Source organism: Paramormyrops kingsleyae, chromosome 12 (assembly GCF_048594095.1).
Source record: "Paramormyrops kingsleyae isolate MSU_618 chromosome 12, PKINGS_0.4, whole genome shotgun sequence".
NCBI classification, from domain to species: Eukaryota; Metazoa; Chordata; class Actinopteri; order Osteoglossiformes; family Mormyridae; genus Paramormyrops; species Paramormyrops kingsleyae.
The window spans coordinates 27256475-27277306 of record NC_132808.1 but is presented as its reverse complement, the minus strand read 5'-3'; the positions used below and the strand labels follow the sequence as shown (position 1 = coordinate 27277306).

The 20832-nt window shown below is 44.1% G+C and overlaps 1 long non-coding RNA gene across 1 annotated transcript; it reads left to right on the top strand.

Annotated features, from left to right (window-relative positions):
* Window positions 1-15296: 15296 nt before the first annotated feature.
* On the top strand, window positions 15297-20058 carry LOC140577684 (uncharacterized). The gene is made up of 2 exons (XR_011981839.1): window positions 15297-17300; window positions 17343-20058. It is a non-coding gene; the product is annotated as an uncharacterized lncRNA (long non-coding RNA).
* Window positions 20059-20832: the final 774 nt, after the last annotated feature.

Genomic DNA, 20832 nt, shown 5'->3' with positions numbered 1-20832 from the left:
GATTACTGTTATGCACTCCTTCCTGGTCTAGCTAAGAAATATATTTCAAATCCAGAACGGGTCCAAAATGACACTGCCAGAGTGTTAACATGCACCAGTCACTGGAATCACATCACAGCTGCTCTTAAATCCCTTCACTGGCTTCCTGTGGCTTTCAGGGCTGGTTTTAAAGAGCTCTGGCTAAGTTTTAAAGGTTTAAATGATCTTACTGCGTCCTGCCTCAGTGATATGACTGTAGACTGTAGAGTCTGACACTGGCAGATCTCTCAGATCATCCGAGAGAAATTCGCTGATTATTCCTAAAATGATAAGGGGGGAGGAGGCAGCTTTTAGTCACTGTGGTCCCAAACTCTGGAAAACTCTCCCAGAAAACCTGAGAGCTACTGAATGTCTCAGTACTTTCAAAACTCAGCCGGAAATGCATCTTTTCTACATAGCATATAATAATCTATGATAATCAAAGTTTTTAATTATTTTATACATATATTATATCGATTAATTATAAATTATTTTATTCATTTATTTTGGCGAATATGGGGGGGTCGCTCCCCCCAGAAGAAGTTTGTGCTAGAGTCCCAGGCGAGGTAGGGGCTAGAGGCCCCTGTGAGGTAAGGTTTAGAGTCCCCAGTAAGGTAGACACTAGAGGCCCCTGTGAGGTAAGATTAAGAGTCCCAGGTGAGGTAGGGGCTAAAGGCCCCTGTGAGGTAAGGTTTAGAGTCCCCAGTGAGGTAGGGGCTAGAGGCCCCTGTGAGGTAAGGTTTAGAGTCCCCAGTGAGGTAGGGGCTAGAGGCCCCTGTGAGGTAAGGTTTAGAGTCCCCAGTGAGGTAGGGGCTAGAGGCCCCTGTGAGGTAAGGTTTAGAGTCCCCAGTGAGGTAGGGGCTAGAGGCCCCTCCCGAGAACGTGGGTGGTTAAAGTCCCATGTTTTTGGTGGTATTTTTTTATGAATACCTTTTTTATTGATTCTATTTTTTCTGTGCTTATTGTTATTTCTTGTATGTGTATTTTAATTCCTTTCTTTTTAAATGTCTGTAAAGCACTTTGTAAACCCTGTGGTTAAAACAGTGATATATATATATAAAAAATTGATTGATTTGCTAATGCTATTGTGTTGCTGGGATATTATTTTATCTATTACTCTGCATCAAGGATTTCAAAAACCAAACAAATACAAGACAAAAAATGAAAAAAATACTAATCTGGTACAGTTATTTATCCAGGAAGTCTTAGATAAGGTGGTTTGAGAGACAAAGACTTGAGAGGCAAGTATAATTAATAGACCGAAGAGGGAGAAAACGGGATGGACAGCAGTGACCTCTGCTGGCCAAATAGGACCATGACAGACAGATCCTGACACGTCAGGGAGCACGGACACTCGGCACATCCATCACGAATGATCCTGCTCAGGGCAGAAAATACAAAGTGCAATTATGTAACCACACTTGTCCTTAAAATCCCCCGGCTAATCAGGTCTGGGAATGCGAACTACGGGCCACTCAAGAAAAGCTGAGCCATAGCACCGTCTAATTGCCGCAGGCGCTACTCATGTGAAGATCCAGCCCTCAAAAGGTCAAAGTCCAGGAAAATTCGAGAGGGGTTCAAACTAAGTGCCACCTTTGTGTAGAATTAAGCATTTAATCACCCGAATGCAGGTAATAAAGTTACTAATGCATCCGTTGCACAGGTTTTTCGAAAAAAAAAAGTTTGTCTGGACCCACCCTCACAACTTGCCATGCAATGTGATTTCAGTCAGACCTGTGGGAATGTTCAAAGAGTCACTACCCTGACTGCACCGAGCGCTGATGGAAGCCCAGTATTTAGCTAGATGGAAAAATGAAAGTGTGAGCGATGGGAGTAAAAATAGAGATTGTTGGTTGTTCAATAAAATATTATATCTCAACAAATAGCATAATGGATCCATGAGGCAGCGTGGCATGTTGGATCGGGTCAGTCACGTACATAATGTAAAGAGTAGCATACAGTACGCGTCAGTTGTGCCATTGTTGTGTGTATCATAATGTCTCGCAAAGTGTTTAATATTATTTGTTGTAAACAGTGGTGTGTCTGTGTGTGCCCGCTGTGTGTGTTAGGAGTAGCACAGTGGGCAGTGTGTGTGTGTGTGTGTGTGTGTGTGTGTGTGTGTGTGTGTGTGAGCGGGTATACCTTTTCTTATGGGGACACAATGTCCCCACAACGTGATGAATACCCGTTTTTTCCCTTGTGAGGGCCAGTTTCCTGGTCCCCATAAGGGAAAGCTCAGTTTAATGAAAACACTAAAAATGCAAAAACCCTTGTATTGGTTACTTGTGGTTATGGTTAGGGCTGGGTAGGGGTTAATGTTGTCATAGTTAGCATTAGCATTTTTCCCATAGAAGTGAATGAGCGGTCCCCATAAAGATATGTTTACCCGACGTGTGTGTGTGTGTGTGTGGTACGAGTGCAATAAAGCCACCTGGTGATTTTTCATTATTCATTCATGTGCCAAACAACACGGTCCATCTGTCCTTTACAATAATAGTAAACATCACTGTATAATAAACATTTAATAAATATTTCTTCTTCTTCGTCATCATCATCATCATCATCATCATCATCATCATCATCATCGTCATTAACAACATCGAGTCCCATCTGGGGTGACTTCAAGAGCTGGGATATAAAAAAACTTACATATTGTAAGTGTACTTGTGCAAACGGTAAACAAATCATCTCATTTCATTAATTTCATTTCATTTAAAGAACTAGGGTTGTCAAAGTTAATACGTTGCGTAGCTGCTCTGTGCCGACACTGCAGAGGGCGTCATATGTCACTTAGCTGCTCTGTGTCAACACTGCAGAGGGCGTCATACGTCACTTAGCTGCTCTGTGTCAACACTACAGAGGGCGTCATACGTCTCTTAGCTGCTCTGTGTCAACACTGCAGAGGGCGTCATACGTCACTTAGCTGCTCTGTGTCAACACTGCAGAGGGCGTCATACGTCTCTTAGCTGCTCTGTATTACGTCACTTAGCTGCTCTGTGCCGACACTGCAGAGGGCGTCATACGTCACTTAGCTGCTCTGTGTCAACACTGCAGAGGGCGTCATACGTCACTTAGCTGCTCTGTGTCAACACTGCAGAGGGCGTCATACGTCTCTTAGCTGCTCTGTATTACGTCACTTAGCTGCTCTGTGCCGACACTGCAGAGGGCGTCATACGTCACTTAGCTGCTCTGTGTCAACACTGCAGAGGGCGTCATACGTCACTTAGCTGCTCTGTCTCAACACTGCAGAGGGCGTCATATGTCTCTTAGCTGCTCTGTATTACGTCTCTTAGCCGCTCTGTGCCGACACTGCAGAGGGCGTCATACGTCACATAGCCGCTCTGTGCCGACACTGCAGAGGGCTTCATACGTCACTTAGCCGCTCTGTGCCGACACTGCAGAGGGCGTCATACGTCACTTAGCCGCTCTGTGCCGACACTGCAGAGGACGTCATACGTCACTTAGCCGCTCTGTGCCGACACTGCAGAGGGCGTCATACGTCACTTAGCCGCTCTGTGCCGACACTGCAGAGGGCGTCATACGTCACTTACCTGCTCTGTGCCGACACTGCAGAGGGCGTCATACGTCACTTACCCGCTCTGTGCCGACACGGCAGAGGGCGTCATACGTCTCTTAGCCGTTCTGTGTCGACACTGCAGAGGGCGTCATACGTGACTTAGCCGCTCTGTGCCGACACTGCATAGGGCGTCATACGTCACTTAGCCGCTCTGTGCCGACACTGCATAGGGCGTCATACGTCACTTAGCCGCTCTGTGCCGACACGGCAGAGGGCGTCATACGTCTCTTAGCCGTTCTGTGTCGACACTGCAGAGGGCGTCATACGTGACTTAGCCGCTCTGTGCCGACACTGCATAGGGCGTCATACGTCACATAGCCGCTCTGTGCCGACACTGCAGAGGGCGTCATACGTCACATAGCCGCTCTGTGCCGACACAGCAGAGGGCGTCATACGTCACTTAGCCGCTCTGTGCCGACACTGCATAGGGCGTCATACGTCACTTAGCCGCTCTGTGCCGACACAGCAGAGGGCTTCATACGTCACTTAGCCGCTCTGTGCCGACACTGCAGAGGGCGTCATACGTCACTTACCCGCTCTGTGTTGACACTGCAGAGGGCTTCATACGTCACTTAGCCGCTCTGTGTTGACACTGCATAGGGCGTCATACGTCACTTAGCCGCTCTGTGCCGACACTGCAGAGGGCGTCATACGTCACTTACCCGCTCTGTGTTGACACTGCAGAGGGCGTCATACGTCACTTAGCCGCTCTGTGCCGACACTGCAGAGGGCGTCATACGTCTCTTAGCCGTTCTGTGCCGACACGGCAGAGGGCGTCATACGTCACTTAGCCGCTCTGTGTCGACACTGCAGAGGGCGTCATACGTCACTTAGCCGCTCTGTGCCGACACTGCAGAGGGCGTCATACGTCACTTAGCCGCTCTGTGCCGACACTGCAGAGGGCGTCATACGTCACTTAGCCGCTCTGTGTCGACACTGCAGAGGGCGTCATACGTCACTTAGCTGCTCTGTGTCAACACTGCAGAGGGCGTCATACGTCACTTAGCCGCTCTGTGCCGACACTGCAGAGGGTGTCATACGTCACTTCGCCGCTCTGTGCCGACACGGCAGAAGATGCCTGTACTCCCAGGCGCATGAGCCAGTCAGTTTCATTCTGTCTCAGGCAGTACGTGCTGCACGTAAGTAAAACGAGCTGTTTGCTAAGTCAGCACCCCCTCAGCTGTTGGAGCCCCGGGCAGCTGCCTGTGTCACTGAATGGGTTAACTTACTCTGACCTGTATGGCTATATCCTTTGCAGTTCCTTAACCTTAATAGGTTATTGGGAGACTGGTCCCCGTAAGGGAAAAAACTGATATTTATCACGTTGTGGGGACATTGTGTCCCCATAAGGGTACGCATACCCGCTCACACACACACACACACACACACACACACACACACACACACACACACACACACACACTATGGGTCACTGGTTTCAGTCTATCTGATCATAGATTTTCAGACTGCGGGAGCAAATCAGAGCACCGAGGAAAAAGTGGCACAGAGGGAGAACATGAAGCTACAGAACAAACCGTGTATGACTGCAGTTTCTTACAGGAACAACAAATAACTAAAGGCATCTGCAGTCCAGTCTTTTCTTTAACGTGCACATACATTTCTACCAGTAGATGGCAGTAAAACTCCATAAATCCGGTTATACAGGTCCCGACCGCGCAAGAGTCTTTGTAACCCAGTTGAGCGCAAGATTGTATCAAATGAAACCAAACTAGAGTGGTGCAGGTATGAGATATGCTTTTAAAGTTTACTAGACAACCCAGGTAGTCAAAGAAGTCAAATACTACTAACTGAATGTGGACAGGAATGTGAATTGCTGCATACAGCAGAACAGATATTTGGACCAATTGTAACCGCTGACATGAAAACCATGACATTTGGCAAATTAATTGGCGGTCACGCATTCATTCCAGCTTCACTCCAGCGACTACACGCAACTTATAAAGAAATTTAGAAAACAAATATTTTTTGTGAATCATAAATTGCACAATATTTTAATGTAAAAAGTGTTTAATATATAAAAACCAAAGCCTTTGCAAGAATATTTATAAGCTAGTTACTGACTTATTGGGTTGTGCGGTTGTATGAGCCACCGATAGAACTATGAATAGCGACACGGTAATTGTCGAACGTTTCCTTTCCCTTGAGTCAGTGCAGGATTTTAACAAATTTCCGCCTTTTATGCGCAGTATAGGCTTATAGCAGGACCTGACTATGGCTGATTTACAGGAATCCGTACATTAGGGCATACGGCTGTCAGACAGTGATAAATAATGTAACGTCGTAAGGCCTGAGTCGGTCAGTGTGGCAGACGCGCCTTTTGCGGGGTGCGGCTCCCCTCTCCGCCCGGCATGGGCATCGACCGGGCCGCATTCCGGGGCCCCGAGACAGTGCAGGTGGACACGTGTCCTCCCTTTCATTCATTATTCACCCCCATGCAGGTACTTTGACGTGAAGCGTTGACAAACCCCTTCAATCATAACATAAAGGTTGAGATGGTATCATTTTGGGGGTCCGTTACAAACCTTGAAGGCAGACCTCGAGATACTGAACCAGGGGCGTAGCACCAAATTCTGGGCCCTATGCACAAACAGTGCCTATGCCCCCCCCCCCCCCAAAAAAAACAGCCTAATCACACGACTTCACTGGAATTTGGTTTTATTTGTAGGATGATTAAAAGCCATAACAGGAAATGTCACCAAAGGTAGCCTAACATCATAGGCCTGCATGAGAATTGAACACTTTTGCATTTGGCTATAGAGAACAGCTTTTTATCAAGTAGCCTATTTTTTATTATTACATAAAAGAAAAATGCCATTTCAGATTTCCACATTGACAAACTACTTTATTTATAATGAAAGATAAATGACTAGTGAGTGAAAAAAGGGCAAAAAGAAAACACTTAAAAATGGCAATGGGCAAAAAGCTAAACACAAACTTATATCCCAGTTAGTGCTCACTGGGATACGCGGAAGTGCGGCTGTTTAGAATGTGAATAGCGATCTTCACGCGAAGGCGGTACTACACGCCCCCCATGCAGGTAAAACAAAGAAAGGTGACATGGTTTACTTTTTGCCGATTTAATCTAATTTTAAAAACTTTAAATACCTTCGACAATGGAATTTTGAAAAGAAGACAGATTACAGATTTAGCCAGCGTTTTTTCCATGACTCTACACAAACATTTCAGCGAGATATAAACTGAAATAGACGAGAAAGATACGCGGCGTCGCCGACGATGCCGTGTAACCCAGGGGGTTAAGCAAACAAAAAAAATACACTTATCTACAGTACATCATGTTAAGCTATGTGTAATTTCGCGGTGGTATTTCAGTTTTTAATAATCACAGTTCATTTAATGTAGGCTATTTGCTTTCACATTTGGGCTCACGTTTCTTGGGAAAAAAAGTTTCTAAGCAGTTGCTTTCCCTCATTTATTTTTTTGTTTCTTTCCTGCCTCTCTTTTCTTTTTTGAAAACCGGATTTAGCTTTCTTTGGCATCATCTTCCAACACGGATTTAGCTGTTTCATCAGAATGACCGCTAAATTAAATGCGCCTAGTTAAAAAGCCCGGTGAAGACTATACCATTACAAGGGGTGAGGGTGCTTGTCCTCAGGCACTGTAAGCTAGGACACAATTCAATCCGTCAACCGATTTATTTTCCCACAAAAATTAAATTTACATTAGATAGCAACATTTATTGTGATCTTTGAATAATATTAATATTTAAAGGAAAATAAAATTCCAGATTCCTTAGGGGCCCTCCCCCCACATGGGGCCCTGGTAACTCAGTCCCCTTTTTCCCCCCACTACGACGCCCCTGCACAGGCACACCACAGGCACACCACGCGCCTTGTAGGCGGAGCTGCATGTCCGTTATAGCCGAACAGAACTACAGCCAAAAGCGGTCCTTGGGATCAAATTGTTTATAGACGATATTCCGTTATAAGCGAGTCCACTATAACGGGATTTTACTGTATTGAGTAATAAGAACATTCATAGAAATGTAGTGGAGTCAAAAGGACCATATTTGTCTTTCAAACATAGCGGAGTAAAAGTCATAGGATTCCAAAAGAAAACCGATACTCAAGTAAAGCACAGATATTAGAGAAAATGTACTTAGGAAAAGTTCTGAAAAACTGTACATCGTAACAGTCCACCAGTGATAATGTGCTGTTTCTAAGTGGAACTGTCATGCCAAATATCTTCCAACTGCCAAATTCCTTCCGCCAATGACGTATCGCTCAGCACTAACGGTGAATTTGAAACATTTGGGGTATCTTGAAGCTGTCGGGGTGCCTTGAAACTACATCATCGCGATTGCATCATAGGTCTAACAGCTGAGGGATACGTCACAGGCGGCGGGAATTTGTCATGACGGAACCACAGACGAGACAATATAACTGGCCCCAGATCACTACCATAAGCAAACATTTCTGCAGGTACCACTACTTGCTAAATAATAATATGTGCTGTTACTGTACAAAACAAAGCTGTTTAATAAGGAATGAAACTACAGAAGAAGTGCAACATGGGAGGTTTTCACATAGAATTTTGAAGGTAAACATTACGATGACAAGCGCTGTGTCAGGATTCCGGAACTCAGAAATGTTATATAAGCACTTGCTTCACTTCAGAACAGATCAGACTTTGAACGACATGCCTCTAAAGATGAAGTGCTCCTTTTTCTCCTGCTTTAGACCCGCAGTGGTGGCCGATGAGGCTGCGGAAGAACCCGAAAAGAAAGAGATTAAGCCAGAAAAGAAGAGAAAGAAATTCTGGGCGAAGCTGTTTGCCTTTGCCAAAAAGAAGAAAGGAACAAAACAAGAAAAAGCAAAAGCTGATGTGAAGGAGCAAGAGGAAAAGCACGCTGAGGTGGAGAGAGAGACTGAGGGAGACATAAGAGCAGTAGAGGAGGAGATCAAAGTGAGTGAGCCACTGGTGGAAGATAAAGCAAGGGTGGAGGAGCTGCGAGCAGAGATCGAGGCAGTCTCGGAAGACATTGACGAGACGCAAGCAGCAATCAAAAAGATACAGGCTGAGATCGAGGCAATCTTGGCGGACCTTTTGGGTGGAACAGACATGACTGGTGCTGCAGGAGGAAGTGGAGGAAAAGCAGTGGAGGACCAGATTAAGGCAGAGGCAGATGATGAAGGAGGAGATGAAACAGATTAAGGCAGAGGCAGGTGATGCAGGAGGAGATGAAGCAGACTAAGGCAAAGGCAGAGATGATGCAGGAGGACACATGAAACAGACTACGGCAAAGGCAGAGATGATGCAGGAGGTCATGAAACAGACTAAGGCAGAGGCAGAGATGATGCAGGAGGACATGAAACAGATTAAGGCAGAGGCAGATGATGCAGGAGGACATGAAACAGATTAAGGCAGAGGCAGATGATGCAGGAGGACATGAAACAGATTAAGGCAGAGGCAGAGATGATGCTGGAGGACATGAAACAGATTAAGGCAGAGGCAGATGATGCAGGAGGACATGAAACAGATTAAGGCAGAGGCAGAGATGATGCAGGAGGACATGAAACAGATTAAGGCAGAGGCAGATGATGCAGGAGGACATGAAACAGATTAAGGCAGAGGCAGAGATGATGCAGGAGGACATGAAACAGATTAAGGCAGAGGCAGAGATGATGCAGGAGGACATGAAACAGATTAAGGCAGAGGCAGATGATGCAGGAGGACATGAAACAGATTAAGGCAGAGGCAGAGATGATGCAGGGGGACATGAAAGAAGAGGCTAAGGAAGCTGAATGTATTAACCATGAGTTATATTTATAATCTATCAATAAAGGGTTAAAAGATGAAGAGAATGGTCTTTTTATTTGGATGAGAGGAGGCTGTATTCACAACATAATGCCAGTAATGTTTGAAAGGTGTAACAAACTAGCTTCCATGCGCATTGTATCTCAGTAAGACACCGCAAATCAAAAACCTGAATTCACTGAAATCATGAGGTTTTTACACCTACGGAGTTGACAGGCTTCAATCACCACCGCAACTGAAATTTTCTGCACCTGCTACTGCTTGCTATGGAGTAATATGAGGAGGTGGGTAAAGGATAGAACTTGAGTCAAAGATAAAGAGCTGTTCAATTCAGTCAAATTTTTATTTTCAGTTAAAGTACTGCAGTACTTGATATTAAAAATACTTAATTATTCAAAAGTACATTTTCGCATCATTGTACTGTTGCCACACAGCATTTACGGAAGCTAATGTCAGAGCCTCTGAAACAGCCAACTGAATGCACTGACTTGCTCGTATAACCTATAGAATAGACAACTTGTGGAGAAAACCTATAGAAACACAATTCAATGGAGAAAAGGACAGCCGTTCTCATTTTCATTTACTTTAAAGACCACCCACCCCATCTACATCCAACGGCATGGTAGCATTCTGACACAGCTCTGCCAGTGAGTGTGTACATTCATGCATAGGCATGCAAAAGGCAGACTGTGGAACTGCTGTAGATACAACTTCCTCAGAAAATAAAAAATAAATAAAACAATTAATCCAGTTACACTCCTCTACCTCTATGACTGCCCAACAGCAACATGATTGACAGATCAGGGGTAGTTTACTGTGATTGGTTTTTCTCCCGTCACCAAGACACTATGGTCTATTGCATTTTAGAAAAGAAAATTCATCTGCTGACTTCAAAGCTATGCTTCAAAGTGTTGAGTAATAAGAACATTCATAGAGTGGAGTCAAAAGGACCATATTTGTCTTTCAAACATAGTGGAGTAAAAGTCATAGGATTCAAAAAGAAAACCGATACTCAAGTAAAGCAGAGATATTAGAAAAAAATGTACTTAGGAAAAGTTCTGAAAAACTGTACATCCTAACTGTCCACCAGTGATGATGCGCTGCTTTCTAAGTGGAACTGTCATGCCAAATATCTTCCACCTGCCAAATTCCTTCAGCCTATGACGTATCGCTCAGCAGTAAGGGTGAATCTGAAACTTTCTGGGTACCTTGAAATTAACGGGGTGCCTTGAATCTGCATCATCAGTCCAACAGTTGAGCGAAACGTCAAAGGTGGCAGGAATTTGGCATGACAGAACCACAGAAGAGACAATATAACTGGCCGCCGATCACTACCATAAGAAAACATTTCTGCAGGTACCACTACTTGCTAAACAATAATATGTGCTGTTACTGTACAAAACAAAAGCTGTTTAATAAGGAATGAAACTACAGAAGAAGTGCAACATGGGAGGTTTTCACATAGAATTTTGAAGGTAAACATTACGATGACAAGCGCTGTGTCAGGATTCCGGAACTCAGAAATGTTATATAAGCACTTGCTTCACTTCAGAACAGATCAGACTTTGAACGACATGCCTCTAAAGATGAAGTGCTCCTTTTTCTCCTGCTTTAGACCCGCAGTGGTGGCCGATGAGGCTGCGGAAGAACCCGAAAAGAAAGAGATTAAGCCAGAAAAGAAGAGAAAGAAATTCTGGGCGAAGCTGTTTGCCTTTGCCAAAAAGAAGAAAGGAACAAAACAAGAAAAAGCAAAAGCTGATGTGAAGGAGCAAGAGGAAAAGCACGCTGTGGTGGAGAGAGAGACTGAGGGAGACATAAGAGCAGTAGAGGAGGAGATCAAAGTGAGTGAGCCACTGGTGGAAGATAAAGCGAGGGTGGAGGAGCTGCGAGCAGAGATCGAGGCAGTCTCGGAAGACATTGACGAGACGCAAGCAGCAATCAAAAAGATACAGGCTGAGATCGAGGCAATCTTGGCGGACCTTTTGGGTGGAACAGACATGACTGGTGCTGCAGGAGGAAGTGGAGGAAAAGCAGTGGAGGACCAGATTAAGGCAGAGGCAGATGATGAAGGAGGAGATGAAACAGATTAAGGCAGAGGCAGAGGCAGGTGATGCAGGAGGAGATGAAGCAGACTAAGGCAAAGGCAGAGATGATGCAGGAGGACACATGAAACAGACTACGGCAAAGGCAGAGATGATGCAGGAGGTCATGAAACAGACTAAGGCAGAGGCAGAGATGATGCAGGAGGACATGAAACAGATTAAGGCAGAGGCAGATGATGCAGGAGGACATGAAACAGATTAAGGCAGAGGCAGATGATGCAGGAGGACATGAAACAGATTAAGGCAGAGGCAGAGATGATGCTGGAGGACATGAAACAGATTAAGGCAGAGGCAGATGATGCAGGAGGACATGAAACAGATTAAGGCAGAGGCAGATGATGCAGGAGGACATGAAACAGATTAAGGCAGAGGCAGAGATGATGCAGGAGGACATGAAACAGATTAAGGCAGAGGCAGAGATGATGCAGGAGGACATGAAACAGATTAAGGCAGAGGCAGATGATGCAGGAGGACATGAAACAGATTAAGGTAGAGGCAGATGATGCAGGAGGACATGAAACAGATTAAGGCAGAGGCAGAGATGATGCAGGGGGACATGAAAGAAGAGGCGAAGGAAGCTGAATGTATTAACCATGAGTTATATTTATAATCTATCAATAAAGGGTTAAAAGATGAAGAGAATGGTCTTTTTATTTGGATGAGAGGAGGCTGTATTCACAACATAATGCCAGTAATGTTTGAAAGGTGTAACAAACTAGCTTCCATGCGCATTGTATCTCAGTAAGACACCGCAAATCAAAAACCTGAATTCACTGAAATCATGAGGTTTTTACACCTACGGAGTTGACAGGCTTCAATCACCACCGCAACTGAAATTTTCTGCACCTGCTACTGCTTGCTATGGAGTAATATGAGGAGGTGGGTAAAGGATAGAACTTGAGTCAAAGATAAAGAGCTGTTCAATTCAGTTAAATTTTTATTTTCAGTTAAAGTACTGCAGTACTTGATATTAAAAATACTTAATTATTCAAAAGTACATTTTCGCATCATTGTACTGTTGCCACACAGCATTTACGGAAGCTAATGTCAGAGCCTCTGAAACAGCCAACTGAATGCACTGACTTGCTCGTATAACCTATAGAATAGACAACTTGTGGAGAAAACCTATAGAAACACAATTCAATGGAGAAAAGGACAGCCGTTCTCATTTTCATTTACTTTAAAGACCACCCACCCCATCTACATCCAACGGCATGGTAGCATTCTGACACAGCTCTGCCAGTGAGTGTGTACATTCATGCATAGGCATGCAAAAGGCAGACTGTGGAACTGCTGTAGATACAACTTCCTCAGAAAATAAAAAATAAATAAAACAATTAATCCAGTTACACTCCTCTACCTCTATGACTGCCCAACAGCAACATGATTGACAGATCAGGGGTAGTTTACTGTGATTGGTTTTTCTCCCGTCACCAAGACACTATGGTCTATTGCATTTTAGAAAAGAAAATTCATCTGCTGACTTCAAAGCTATGCTTCAAAGTGTTGAGTAATAAGAACATTCATAGAGTGGAGTCAAAAGGACCATATTTGTCTTTCAAACATAGTGGAGTAAAAGTCATAGGATTCAAAAAGAAAACCGATACTCAAGTAAAGCAGAGATATTAGAAAAAAATGTACTTAGGAAAAGTTCTGAAAAACTGTACATCCTAACTGTCCACCAGTGATGATGCGCTGCTTTCTAAGTGGAACTGTCATGCCAAATATCTTCCACCTGCCAAATTCCTTCAGCCTATGACGTATCGCTCAGCAGTAAGGGTGAATCTGAAACTTTCTGGGTACCTTGAAATTAACGGGGTGCCTTGAATCTGCATCATCAGTCCAACAGTTGAGCGAAACGTCAAAGGTGGCAGGAATTTGGCATGACAGAACCACAGAAGAGACAATATAACTGGCCGCCGATCACTACCATAAGCAAACATTTCTGCAGGTACCACTACTTGCTAAACAATAATATGTGCTGTTACTGTACAAAACAAAAGCTGTTTAATAAGGAATGAAACTACAGAAGAAGTGCAACATGGGAGGTTTTCACAGAATTTTGAAGGTAAACATTACGATGACAAGCGCTGTGTCAGGATTCCGGAACTCAGAAATGTTATATAAGCACTTGCTTCACTTCAGAACAGATCAGACTTTGAACGACATGCCTCTAAAGATGAAGTGCTCCTTTTTCTCCTGCTTTAGACCCGCAGTGGTGGCCGATGAGGCTGCGGAAGAACCCGAAAAGAAAGAGATTAAGCCAGAAAAGAAGAGAAAGAAATTCTGGGCGAAGCTGTTTGCCTTTGCCAAAAAGAAGAAAGGAACAAAACAAGAAAAAGCAAAAGCTGATGTGAAGGAGCAAGAGGAAAAGCACGCTGAGGTGGAGAGAGAGACTGAGGAAGACATAAGAGCAGTAGAGGAGGAGATCAAAGTGAGTGAGCCACTGGTGGAAGATAAAGCGAGGGTGGAGGAGCTGCGAGCAGAGATCGAGGCAGTCTCGGAAGACATTGACGAGACGCAAGCAGCAATCAAAAAGATACAGGCTGAGATCGAGGCAATCTTGGCGGACCTTTTGGGTGGAACAGACATGACTGGTGCTGCAGGAGGAAGTGGAGGAAAAGCAGTGGAGGACCAGATTAAGGCAGAGGCAGATGATGAAGGAGGAGATGAAACAGATTAAGGCAGAGGCAGAGGCAGGTGATGCAGGAGGAGATGAAGCAGACTAAGGCAAAGGCAGAGATGATGCAGGAGGACACATGAAACAGACTACGGCAAAGGCAGAGATGATGCAGGAGGTCATGAAACAGACTAAGGCAGAGGCAGAGATGATGCAGGAGGACATGAAACAGATTAAGGCAGAGGCAGATGATGCAGGAGGACATGAAACAGATTAAGGCAGAGGCAGATGATGCAGGAGGACATGAAACAGATTAAGGCAGAGGCAGAGATGATGCTGGAGGACATGAAACAGATTAAGGCAGAGGCAGATGATGCAGGAGGACATGAAACAGATTAAGGCAGAGGCAGAGATGATGCAGGAGGACATGAAACAGATTAAGGCAGAGGCAGATGATGCAGGAGGACATGAAACAGATTAAGGCAGAGGCAGAGATGATGCAGGAGGACATGAAACAGATTAAGGCAGAGGCAGAGATGATGCAGGAGGGCATGAAACAGATTAAGGCAGAGGCAGATGATGCAGGAGGACATGAAACAGATTAAGGTAGAGGCAGAGATGATGCAGGGGGACATGAAAGAAGAGGCGAAGGAAGCTGAATGTATTAACCATGAGTTATATTTATAATCTATCAATAAAGGGTTAAAAGATGAAGAGAATGGTCTTTTTATTTGGATGAGAGGAGGCTGTATTCACAACATAATGCCAGTAATGTTTGAAAGGTGTAACAAACTAGCTTCCATGCGCATTGTATCTCAGTAAGACACCGCAAATCAAAAACCTGAATTCACTGAAATCATGAGGTTTTTACACCTACGGAGTTGACAGGCTTCAATCACCACCGCAACTGAAATTTTCTGCACCTGCTACTGCTTGCTATGGAGTAATATGAGGAGGTGGGTAAAGGATAGAACTTGAGTCAAAGATAAAGAGCTGTTCAATTCAGTCAAATTTTTATTTTCAGTTAAAGTACTGCAGTACTTGATATTAAAAATACTTAATTATTCAAAAGTACATTTTCGCATCATTGTACTGTTGCCACACAGCATTTACGGAAGCTAATGTCAGAGCCTCTGAAACAGCCAACTGAATGCACTGACTTGCTCGTATAACCTATAGAATAGACAACTTGTGGAGAAAACCTATAGAAACACAATTCAATGGAGAAAAGGACAGCCGTTCTCATTTTCATTTACTTTAAAGACCACCCACCCCATCTACATCCAACGGCATGGTAGCATTCTGACACAGCTCTGCCAGTGAGTGTGTACATTCATGCATAGGCATGCAAAAGGCAGACTGTGGAACTGCTGTAGATACAACTTCCTCAGAAAATAAAAAATAAATAAAACAATTAATCCAGTTACACTCCTCTACCTCTATGACTGCCCAACAGCAACATGATTGACAGATCAGGGGTAGTTTACTGTGATTGGTTTTTCTCCCGTCACCAAGACACTATGGTCTATTGCATTTTAGAAAAGAAAATTCATCTGCTGACTTCAAAGCTATGCTTCAAAGTGTTGAGTAATAAGAACATTCATAGAGTGGAGTCAAAAGGACCATATTTGTCTTTCAAACATAGTGGAGTAAAAGTCATAGGATTCAAAAAGAAAACCGATACTCAAGTAAAGCAGAGATATTAGAAAAAAATGTACTTAGGAAAAGTTCTGAAAAACTGTACATCCTAACTGTCCACCAGTGATGATGCGCTGCTTTCTAAGTGGAACTGTCATGCCAAATATCTTCCACCTGCCAAATTCCTTCAGCCTATGACGTATCGCTCAGCAGTAAGGGTGAATCTGAAACTTTCTGGGTACCTTGAAATTAACGGGGTGCCTTGAATCTGCATCATCAGTCCAACAGTTGAGCGAAACGTCAAAGGTGGCAGGAATTTGGCATGACAGAACCACAGAAGAGACAATATAACTGGCCGCCGATCACTACCATAAGAAAACATTTCTGCAGGTACCACTACTTGCTAAACAATAATATGTGCTGTTACTGTACAAAACAAAAGCTGTTTAATAAGGAATGAAACTACAGAAGAAGTGCAACATGGGAGGTTTTCACATAGAATTTTGAAGGTAAACATTACGATGACAAGCGCTGTGTCAGGATTCCGGAACTCAGAAATGTTATATAAGCACTTGCTTCACTTCAGAACAGATCAGACTTTGAACGACATGCCTCTAAAGATGAAGTGCTCCTTTTTCTCCTGCTTTAGACCCGCAGTGGTGGCCGATGAGGCTGCGGAAGAACCCGAAAAGAAAGAGATTAAGCCAGAAAAGAAGAGAAAGAAATTCTGGGCGAAGCTGTTTGCCTTTGCCAAAAAGAAGAAAGGAACAAAACAAGAAAAAGCAAAAGCTGATGTGAAGGAGCAAGAGGAAAAGCACGCTGTGGTGGAGAGAGAGACTGAGGGAGACATAAGAGCAGTAGAGGAGGAGATCAAAGTGAGTGAGCCACTGGTGGAAGATAAAGCGAGGGTGGAGGAGCTGCGAGCAGAGATCGAGGCAGTCTCGGAAGACATTGACGAGACGCAAGCAGCAATCAAAAAGATACAGGCTGAGATCGAGGCAATCTTGGCGGACCTTTTGGGTGGAACAGACATGACTGGTGCTGCAGGAGGAAGTGGAGGAAAAGCAGTGGAGGACCAGATTAAGGCAGAGGCAGATGATGAAGGAGGAGATGAAACAGATTAAGGCAGAGGCAGAGGCAGGTGATGCAGGAGGAGATGAAGCAGACTAAGGCAAAGGCAGAGATGATGCAGGAGGACACATGAAACAGACTACGGCAAAGGCAGAGATGATGCAGGAGGTCATGAAACAGACTAAGGCAGAGGCAGAGATGATGCAGGAGGACATGAAACAGATTAAGGCAGAGGCAGATGATGCAGGAGGACATGAAACAGATTAAGGCAGAGGCAGATGATGCAGGAGGACATGAAACAGATTAAGGCAGAGGCAGATGATGCAGGAGGACATGAAACAGATTAAGGCAGAGGCAGAGATGATGCAGGAGGACATGAAACAGATTAAGGCAGAGGCAGATGATGCAGGAGGACATGAAACAGATTAAGGCAGAGGCAGAGATGATGCAGGAGGACATGAAACAGATTAAGGCAGAGGCAGAGATGATGCAGGAGGGCATGAAACAGATTAAGGCAGAGGCAGATGATGCAGGAGGACATGAAACAGATTAAGGTAGAGGCAGATGATGCAGGAGGACATGAAACAGATTAAGGCAGAGGCAGAGATGATGCAGGGGGACATGAAAGAAGAGGCGAAGGAAGCTGAATGTATTAACCATGAGTTATATTTATAATCTATCAATAAAGGGTTAAAAGATGAAGAGAATGGTCTTTTTATTTGGATGAGAGGAGGCTGTATTCACAACATAATGCCAGTAATGTTTGAAAGGTGTAACAAACTAGCTTCCATGCGCATTGTATCTCAGTAAGACACCGCAAATCAAAAACCTGAATTCACTGAAATCATGAGGTTTTTACACCTACGGAGTTGACAGGCTTCAATCACCACCGCAACTGAAATTTTCTGCACCTGCTACTGCTTGCTATGGAGTAATATGAGGAGGTGGGTAAAGGATAGAACTTGAGTCAAAGATAAAGAGCTGTTCAATTCAGTCAAATTTTTATTTTCAGTTAAAGTACTGCAGTACTTGATATTAAAAATACTTAATTATTCAAAAGTACATTTTCGCATCATTGTACTGTTGCCACACAGCATTTACGGAAGCTAATGTCAGAGCCTCTGAAACAGCCAACTGAATGCACTGACTTGCTTGTATAACCTATAGAATAGACAACTTGTGGAGAAAACCTATAGAAACACAATTCAATGGAGAAAAGGACAGCCGTTCTCATTTTCATTTACTTTAAAGACCACCCACCCCATCTACATCCAACGGCATGGTAGCATTCTGACACAGCTCTGCCAGTGAGTGTGTACATTCATGCATAGGCATGCAAAAGGCAGACTGTGGAACTGCTGTAGATACAACTTCCTCAGAAAATAAAAAATAAATAAAACAATTAATCCAGTTACACTCCTCTACCTCTATGACTGCCCAACAGCAACATGATTGACAGATCAGGGGTAGTTTACTGTGATTGGTTTTTCTCCCGTCACCAAGACACTATGGTCTATTGCATTTTAGAAAAGAAAATTCATCTGCTGACTTCAAAGCTATGCTTCAAAGTGTTGAGTAATAAGAACATTCATAGAGTGGAGTCAAAAGGACCATATTTGTCTTTCAAACATAGTGGAGTAAAAGTCATAGGATTCAAAAAGAAAACCGATACTCAAGTAAAGCAGAGATATTAGAAAAAAATGTACTTAGGAAAAGTTCTGAAAAACTGTACATCCTAACTGTCCACCAGTGATGATGCGCTGCTTTCTAAGTGGAACTGTCATGCCAAATATCTTCCACCTGCCAAATTCCTTCAGCCTATGACGTATCGCTCAGCAGTAAGGGTGAATCTGAAACTTTCTGGGTACCTTGAAATTAACGGGGTGCCTTGAATCTGCATCATCAGTCCAACAGTTGAGCGAAACGTCAAAGGTGGCAGGAATTTGGCATGACAGAACCACAGAAGAGACAATATAACTGGCCGCCGATCACTACCATAAGAAAACATTTCTGCAGGTACCACTACTTGCTAAACAATAATATGTGCTGTTACTGTACAAAACAAAAGCTGTTTAATAAGGAATGAAACTACAGAAGAAGTGCAACATGGGAGGTTTTCACATAGAATTTTGAAGGTAAACATTACGATGACAAGCGCTGTGTCAGGATTCCGGAACTCAGAAATGTTATATAAGCACTTGCTTCACTTCAGAACAGATCAGACTTTGAACGACATGCCTCTAAAGATGAAGTGCTCCTTTTTCTCCTGCTTTAGACCCGCAGTGGTGGCCGATGAGGCTGCGGAAGAACCCGAAAAGAAAGAGATTAAGCCAGAAAAGAAGAGAAAGAAATTCTGGGCGAAGCTGTTTGCCTTTGCCAAAAAGAAGAAAGGAACAAAACAAGAAAAAGCAAAAGCTGATGTGAAGGAGCAAGAGGAAAAGCACGCTGAGGTGGAGAGAGAGACTGAGGGAGACATAAGAGCAGTAGAGGAGGAGATCAAAGTGAGTGAGCCACTGGTGGAAGATAAAGCGAGGGTGGAGGAGCTGCGAGCAGAGATCGAGGCAGTCTCGGAAGACATTGACGAGACGCAAGCAGCAATCAAAAAGATACAGGCTGAGATCGAGGCAATCTTGGCGGACCTTTTGGGTGGAACAGACATGACTGGTGCTGCAGGAGGAAGTGGAGGAAAAGCAGTGGAGGACCAGATTAAGGCAGAGGCAGATGATGAAGGAGGAGATGAAACAGATTAAGGCAGAGGCAGAGGCAGGTGATGCAGGAGGAGATGAAGCAGACTAAGGCAAAGGCAGAGATGATGCAGGAGGACACATGAAACAGACTACGGCAAAGGCAGAGATGATGCAGGAGGTCATGAAACAGACTAAGGCAGAGGCAGAGATGATGCAGGAGGACATGAAACAGATTAAGGCAGAGGCAGATGATGCAGGAGGACATGAAACAGATTAAGGCAGAGGCAGATGATGCAGGAGGACATGAAACAGATTAAGGCAGAGGCAGAGATGATGCTGGAGGACATGAAACAGATTAAGGCAGAGGCAGATGATGCAGGAGGACATGAAACAGATTAAGGCAGAGGCAGAGATGATGCAGGAGGACATGAAACAGATTAAGGCAGAGGCAGAGATGATGCAGGAGGACATGAAAGAAGAGGCGAAGGAAGCTGAATGTATTAACCATGAGTTATATTTATAATCTATCAATAAAGGGTTAAAAGATGAAGAGAATGGTCTTTTTATTTGGATGAGAGGGGGCTGTATTCACAACACAATGCCAGTAATGTTTGGTAGCATTCTGAAACAGCTCTGCCAGTGTGTGTGTGCGCATTCATGCATAGGCATCAGTGGTCCCCCTACCATTATATTAGGGGGGCGCCCCGTCCACCCCCAACAGCACCTCTCACCCCCCCTTGAAGGTCAAGTTAATTTTATTTTCAATAGAGCACCAGATCACAATAGAAGTCATTAAGGTTACCTTTCCTATAGAACAGGTCTATACATTGTATTTTATTAAACAAACTAAATAGCCTTATGTTATTTATCTTATTTACACAAGTTTGTCATTTTTGTCTCACGCGTTTACAATTCTCCTCCGCTCTCTATCGCGCATGGCGGAGTTCCGCCCCGATGCGCGTGCACAGAGACGTGCGCGCACACACAGGTGAGCACTATTTTAAGCTATCAGCTATCACTTTTAAAGCCTAACAGTTAATGTATTTGCAGGTCAGGATCTCAATAAATGGGCCAGACGTTTCTGACTTCCCATATCAAGAGGCTCTAGAAATGTTCTTCCAGAAGCCCAGGAAAATACACTGCAGTGACAAAACCGGCACACTTTGTGGATAATTGTCATAAAACGAAATGTTTCGATGTGTAGTTCAGTTGTTATATTAACTGCTGTCATTAAAAGAAACACATGAACACCATGAATCCTGTCGGTGTTCGTCTGCCCCCCCCCCCCCAAGCTGTAAGCCTACGGGAAACACTGGGCGTGCA